Here is an 8,364-nt window from a genome sequence, read left to right as displayed (position 1 = left end):
CAATTATTCAAAATTTCCGTTAAGATTATCTTCATAGTACTAATAATAGTAGTATAAATTGATGAAAATGATGTAACCGGACTGTAGAGTTGTATTTTCTTTTAGTGTGATAGTTTGTCTTTGCTTTGTCAATTCATGATTTGCTAACAAGTTGAAAAAAGCAAACCTGGAGCTGACGCGGCAAGGGACCCACGAAAACGACAAGTCGACAAAGACGCTCAAAGTGGGACCCATTCAACATTGCACCTTGCACGTGCGGTCTCTTTAACTCCAAGCCGAGAGAAGTATTCCACGTGCGAATGTGCTTCTCAATGATAGTATGACTTTTTATCAAGGAGAAACTCAATCATACAATGCAATTGAAAGTCATCTTTTTATCTTATTTAGTTTATTTACATGTATTTGCTGGTTCAAAATTATACACCATTTTGCATAATAAGTCATTTATGTTACTATTACTTCCTTTATAACTACTAGTTTACCTTTCATACATAATTGTTTTTTTTATTCCACATTTTAAACATAATTAAAATGGATAAAAAATAACATTTCAATCTTGACTAAACCCCATCAGTATCACAAAAGTTAATCCTACAATTAAGCATAAAGATGTATTAATAAAATCCTAATTATTAAAACACATTTTTTATACTTTTTACAATTTAAAATAAAATTAAATAAATTCTTGATTAATAATAATTACTTTAATCAAATCAATGAGTTATTAATTAGATAATAAAAATAAAATGTTAATTTTTAATTTTTTTATTTGGAAAATAAGTTAATAAATTAAAGTTAAATAAATTAAAAAGGGGGTTTGAATTAAACTAAACTAGCAATTGGGTTTCTAATTGAGGGTGTAAAAAGCAGGTGGAGAGAGGCGCATTGGCCTCTGAAACCCATGTGTAAGAGGAGTCCACGGAGGGAAAGAGTCAACGGTTGACTCTCTTTGGACTTCCTGATCATGATCCGAGGGACCCCATAGTGCGTGATCAAAACCCTTGATGAAGTTGACTAGTCAAGGTATGCAGGATGAGTGGTTCAGATCCAAAGTCAATTGAGGACCATGGTGTGCGCAAATGTGGGGGATGAGTCAAATTATACTCATATGATGATTCACATTGAGCCAATTAGGATGATCAACGGACACGGGGAAGAGGTATTTAAGCGAGACCTCTTTAGAGCCCCCTCATTTTTTCAAACTCTCTCTCTCTCTCTCTCTCTCTCTCTCTCTCTCTCTCTATATATATATATATATATATATATATATATATATATATATATATACCTCTGGCCACCTTCTCAAAACCAGAAACCACCCAACCCAACCCCGTAAACCCCAGTTTCCGATTGAAGTTCAACCAGAAACTTCATCCCTTACTCAGAATCCGATGAATGTTCTTCATGAACATTCATATGAAACCCAGTCCTTCCACTGTTACCCAAAACTTCAACCTCAACCTTACCCTAAGATGAACCCTAGGGTTCTACTGATGAACCCTAACGTTGAGAAGACGAACCTTCACATTTTACCTTCACAGAAACCTGGGTTCAATCATAAACCCTTACTCAGAAACCCTAAATCGATGAACCCTAGGGGTCATCGGATGAACCATAACCCTAACTTAAACCCAGAAATACCCTAAACTTCCCCAGATTAACCCCAATCCTTGGTCGATCATGGATCGACCTACCCTGATCCCCAATTAATGCCTCAAACAACAGAATCACACAACAAAATTTTGAACCCTAAATCAACTTCTAAGTGTCAAGCATACACAATCACATGACCATCGGGTCAGAGAAACACTTATTTTTGTTGTCGTGGCCGGATTAAGCTCCATCATTCCCCTTCCTTACTTTGGTTTTGATTTCTGATTCCTCAATCTCCCTCTAATCCTCTTCTCTTTCTTTTACAGGTACAAGGATCAAATCGAGCTTTGCTGCGAGGTCAAGCTCGGATAACTTAGGGTTTTGATGTAAAACCATAAGTGTCATAATTCAACAAAGCTCTAGTGGCGGTTTGAATAGTTGTTAGGATTTTCAATTCTCTTTTTCGTCCTCTTCTCTGAATTAGGTTTAGGATTTTACAGCTTAAATTAGGTTTAGATTCTTAAATTAGATTGATTTGTATTAGGAAGTTTAGAATTTGATTGTTTAATTGATCGATTGTAATTTATAATTTGATCGAATTATGCTATTTAGTCCAATTTTCAATTTGTATTTTGTGATTTTTGTAATGAAATTGAAATCTATAAGTGGAAATTTCTGATTGATTTGAAATTACAGCTCTGATCCATTTTGTTTCCATTTGTGTACGATTTAGGGTTTATGCACGAATTGGGAATTTGGGGGGAATCTAGGTCATTGACATGACCCGATGTAGTTGCAGACTTGGGTATGTCTGACCCAATTGAGTTCGGACTTAAGCTTATGTTCAGTTAGCCTTTGACCAACCCATTAAATAAAAATCATATTAACACTACAATTAGTTTATATAATAATCTGACAGATTTCTGGAAAAAAATGCAACAAGAAATTAATTATATATGGTTTTTTTGTTAGAACTCTGAAAATTAGTAAGAATGCGATTAAGCAAGAATAATGGAATGAATAAATACTCATTGGTTATAAGAGAAAAAAGAAATTAGACTAAATTTTCAAATCCAAAATCCAACTTATCCCGAATCTCTTTTAGATTTTAGAGATTATGAGTGACCTAGTGATAATGAATGAATCTTCATTTTGCATGATGGAGTATTGAGAACGATTGAGTGACTTAGAGCAATGGAAATAAATAGATACACAACAAACAAGATGAGAATGTGCTAGTTTTTTAATTTTTAGCTTTAAATTCACTTTTGATTCCTATTTAGTCGTTTTTAGCTGTTTAATCCCTATTTTAAGATTCTCAACTTTATTTTTGTTGGAATTTTTTTAGTCCCCTCCATTTTTGCACATGTTGTTGTGATGGTTACAAGAAATTTTAATGACTTGTCATTAATGAGTATGATAATTTATTATTTAATATTTTTTATAAAATAATAATTAATAATTTTAATTTAATATATTGAAAATTAATTTATTAAAATATTTAAATTATAATTGATGGGCCTATATTCACAACTTTTCGGGAAAGGTTCAATAAACATGATGGATGACATTAGAACTTGTCATTTTATTTCTATCCAATAAAACCATAACCAGAGCTGTTTTGTAACCATCCTGTGAAATCGACAATAGGCTTGTTTGTATTAGCTATTAAAACCACCCAACTCATTTCGTTTTTTACTTCGTTGAGAACAAGGCTCCCCAAAGATGGGAAGATCAATAGCTACGGAATTGCAGATAAAATCTTTCCCTCACCATCTCTTGTAGCAATAAGAAGAAGCCAGTGGTGGTTGTAGATGGCGAGTGGTGGTTGTAGCAATAAGAAGAAGGCAGTGAAGATTGTGATTATCACTACACAGTATGTGGAAACTGATGTCATGAGTTTTAAGTCCGTTGTGCGGAAGCTACAGAAAAGTTAAGAGAGAAAGATATAATTTAAGTGAGTTTCATGTGGTAGCTGCTTGTGAAAAATGATCAAGATTGACTTGCTTCTGGATTATTTGAATCACAAAATGTGAATCTTGTTCGGAGTTTCAACCATTTAAAGAATGGTGTGATTCAGCGATTGCAATTTCTACTTTTTCAATGATTATTTTGGGATGATTTAAAATCATCACCGAAAGGTTGAAATAAAAAATAAAAAAATCACCTCAGTTTAAAATTGTAAAAAAAGAAATAAAATAAAATAAAATAAATTGATATTTTGTGACGGTTTAAACTCACTATTAAATCTATGAAATTGAGAAAAATAAAGTATTAATGTTTCCGTCTCTTACATGAGAAAGTATTAATTTTTCAGTCTCTTACGTGAGAGACCTATGATCCGTTTGTTTTATTTGTTTTTAAATGATTTTTATAGTGTATTATATTTTGATGTAAAAAAATTTTATAAAGAAATTTTTCATAAAAGTTCTAAATAAAAAACTGGTGTGAATGGTTATTTTTAAAATATTTTTTTAGAGATTTTATCATTTTATCGATTCTTTTTTATATTAAAATTTTAAAAAATCACCTAATTTTGAAGTTATTTCAAATAACTCTTTATAAAATTTATTTTTGAAATAGAACTTTTTGAAAAAATGGAGATTTTGATTATATTTTGATCTTTAATAATTACTATATCAAAATTAGTCTTTTAATTTATAAAAAACAAATTTAAAAAAAACTTATAATATTTAAAAAATATTTTTATAAAATTTATTTTCAAAACTATAAAATAAAAATCATTTTTTTAAAACTAAAACAAATTAACTCCTAATAAGATCTCTTATGCTAGTCAGAGTCTTAAAAGACTTACCCTAAAAAGAAGTTTCATTAAAGTCTCACTTAAGAACTATCAAATATACTTGCAAAAGCATGGTTGATTTGGTTCAAAGAGAGACAACTTTGTTTGCAAAAGAGTATGAGGAGAGAATTGGACTTTTGTTTGAAAGTTTGAAATAAACGGTTTTAAAAAATGATTTTTTTTTAAATTTTGAGAAATCTTTAACAATATTTAAAAGTGGAGGATAAAAAAAAATTAAAAAGAAAAATTGAAGGGAAAGAAATAAGAAGATCAAGAATGCATTTAACTCTTATTTTTTATTTTGTATGTTTTTCTTTTTCTTTTTCCTTTGCTATATGTTTTCCAACTATTTTTTTTAGTTTTATGAAATAATAATAACTAACATCTAGATAAACATCCGTCCAGATGAAAACATGTAGAATTTTTTGTGTATCTATTTATTTTTTAATTTAAATTATTTATTTATAAATAGTAAAAATAATGGAATGAAAGTAATGCAACTTTAAAAGAGAAATTAAAGTAAAATAGAAATTGAAAACTGTATAATTTTAAAATACTACATCAAAACTAAGTTTGACTTTTAAATATAATTATAAATTATTTTAATTTAAGTTATATATTTATAAAATAATAAAAATTGTGGAATAAAAGAGATGTACATATCGTCATATAACGGTTAATAAAAGAGAAGTCGGTGTTTAAAATTAAAAAAGTATAATTAAAATAAAAATAAACTATACTAAAATTAGAATATTGTTTTTAAAATAATCAATTTTTTCAAAAAAAATTTGAAAATAATTAATTTTTCAAAAAAAAACCAAAATAACCAAGTTTGGTAGAGGATGCGCCAGATGAATTGACGCACCCCCATACCAATAAGAGTAGGCGCCAGGAGCATTGACGCACATGCATTGGGCCTCATGTGGAGGCGCCAATGCTTGTGGCGCCTGCATTGACCCTCATGAGGAGGCACCAATGTCTTTGGCGCCTGAGTGCATTTTGGATGATGGATGTATGCACCAATTCATCTGGCGCATACACCCCCTATTATTTTTTCAATTTTTTTTATATTTATTTAGTTTTTTTAATTTTTAATTTTTATTTTATTTTTAACATTTAATATTTATTATTTAATACATAAGAAATAATAATGAAAATAAATAAATTTATTAAATATGTAATAATTGGTTACATTGGACAGACGAAAAACTAATGATCCGCCCGATTATAACGTCCCTCGGTTCCACATCCTGGTGCGTTAGTTTGTCTCCGAGGTCTCCCACGATTTTCTTGAGATGTTTGTGGTCTTTGGGTGCTGACTTGATCGAGCAATGGTTGGTTGGAAGGTCCGGCGGAAGTTCCGGCGGTATTTGACAGATGTGTCATCATTTTCTCCCAATATCCAGAGGGGCTCTGGCCAACGGCGCTTCCGTAATGGAGTTCGGTGCCCATGTCATCGTAGTTAGAGCGTTGGGGTTGGGTGAATTGGGGACGGTATAGTTGCCCAAATTGGGCCATTGAGTCGTTTTGAAAACGAAGCAATGGTTCTTGGGGCGTACTATAGTTAAACAATGGTTGGGTGTTCATTGGTGGGGGGCTACGATGAAGTGACCCATATGAATCATCTGGGCTATAGACGGTTGTGGTTGCGGGGTTTGATTATTGGTTTTGTGTTAGGGTGGGTGGTATGAATGGATTGCGACGTTGGATGGTTGGTTGTTGGGTGGTTGGCATGAACGGGTTGTGATGTTGGGTGTGTGGTTGTTGTGTGTATGTGGTTGGTTCATGTTGTGTTGTTGGTTGTTGGGTTTGGGTGGGTTCACATTGGTGTTGGGTGATGAATTGTTGTGGGGCGTACGATGACGAAGCATGTTGGCGTGGATCCATCAAATACCGCGGCTCAGATACAAATTGTTGAGTTGTTACCGACCTAAACCATGTCATATATTGTTGAGTGGGTCTTGCACCTTGGATAACTGGTTCGTTCGAGATGTGTTATCGTCGATTCCTCCATTGACGACACATGTCTTTTGCAAAGTCTCTCCAATCATAATAATCCCATTGTGCATCGAAAACCTTTTTTGATGCCAATTCCCCAAACACGTGGGAGATTCTGGAATCTGTTGTAGCATTCCGAATTGCAGTTTACCCGATCACTTTGGTGCATTTCCACCGTAGTGAATCGGATAATCGGTGTCTTCGTTGTTAAAACTGCAGCATCGTCATGATTCACATCATGATTCAGACCCAGATAGACCTCCAAACAAACTGTAAAACAAAACCAAATGGTTAGATGAAAAATAATTTGAGAAGTAGTTTTAAATTAAAATATAGTTCGGTAGGATTATTACATCGGCATGTCCAATGTGGTCCAATAGATTTCGATAGACTACAATAGCGTGTTTCGGACACCTATTATAGTTCATTCCTCTTACTAACCACCTAAGATAATAAAAAGAAGTGAAAAATATTATTTACTGTTAATTATAATAATAAATATAATTAACTAAATGGTGAATGGTAAAGTGTTAGACTTACTTGGTTGCAAACGGGAACACGAATGAGCGCTCATTTATCGGGGCGAGCGACGACATTCTCGACCACCCCTAAACTTGAAGCAAATAAGCACATGAAGAAAAATTCTGGTATTCTTTTTTGCAGTTCTACACATTGCACTATATAGATGGGTCAACACAGCTGAACCCCAACTATAAGTTTTTACCTTATTAATGTTGCGTAATAAAGGTAAATACATTATATTCACAGAATTACCGGTACTTTCTATAAACAAAAAGTTACCAAATAAAATAATAATGTAATATCGAGCTTTTATTATTTTCTCATACTCGGTTGAATCGTCGGACAATACTATACTGACATAATATTGTTTTAGGTATTTTAAATTTATACCTTGCCCCTTGCTTGACCGGATGTGTCTCCCTCAGTTTCGTCGTTGAACAAAGGGGCACCCAATAATTCATTTCATATATTGTTTTCTTGGTTAACTCGTCCATTCACTGCCTTTGCGTCTATACGGAGACCCAACAACATGTACACGTCCTCAAGTGTGACGGTACACTCACCAATCGGAAGGTGAAATGTGTGGGTCTCGGGTCGCCACCTCTCCAACAAAGCCAGAATAAACTTGTAGTCCACCAAGTACGAAACAATGTTTAGTAGATTTCCAAATCCGCATCCTCTAATATATGGTTCTATTAAAGGATCATGGGGTACATATTCATGTACACGGCATCTAAAGCGCTTCAGATCCTAATAACAAAAAAGTAAGAAAATACAATTAGAAGAAGAAATACAAACTCAACAAACACACATCTATAAGAAGTATTCCAAAAATAGAAACTAAAAAGAGAGAGATTACAAAGGTATAACACAAAGAAGATATCTATTAGAAGTAATCCAAAAATATAAACTAAAAAGCGAGAGACAACAAAGGTATAACACAAAAAAGATATGTATTAGAAATAATCCAAAAATAGAAATTCAAAAGAGAGACATAACAAAAGTATAACACAAAAAAGATATCTATAAGTAGTAATCCAAAAATAGAAACTAAAAGAGAGAGATAACATACAAATGCCGAGATATTCTCGATTGTGCCTTTGTGTTCATCGCCCATAGTCAACAAAGACATGACTTGAATTTGCAAAGCTTGAGTTTGGTAGATGAAAGAAGTGTGGTAGAAGAAAATACTTGAGTATTGATGAAGATGATTTGATATTGTTGATATGAGATACTATTTATAGATGAATGAGTGAGTAGGTTTGAAACCTAAAAAGAGTGTGATTGGTTGCATGGAAAGGCAAGAGGAGACAAGAGAATGACAAAATTCAGAATGGAAGAGAAATTTAGCATGTGAGGAATCTTCTTGACGCATGTGAAGAAAGCATATGCAAGGGAAGAAGAGCCCTTCCTCTTGGTGCCTACATGTGATTTCTCACATGCAAGGA

This window comes from Lathyrus oleraceus, chromosome 4 (genome assembly GCF_024323335.1).
Source record: "Lathyrus oleraceus cultivar Zhongwan6 chromosome 4, CAAS_Psat_ZW6_1.0, whole genome shotgun sequence".
Taxonomy (NCBI): domain Eukaryota; kingdom Viridiplantae; phylum Streptophyta; class Magnoliopsida; order Fabales; family Fabaceae; genus Lathyrus; species Lathyrus oleraceus.
This window is presented reverse-complemented; position numbering follows the sequence as displayed.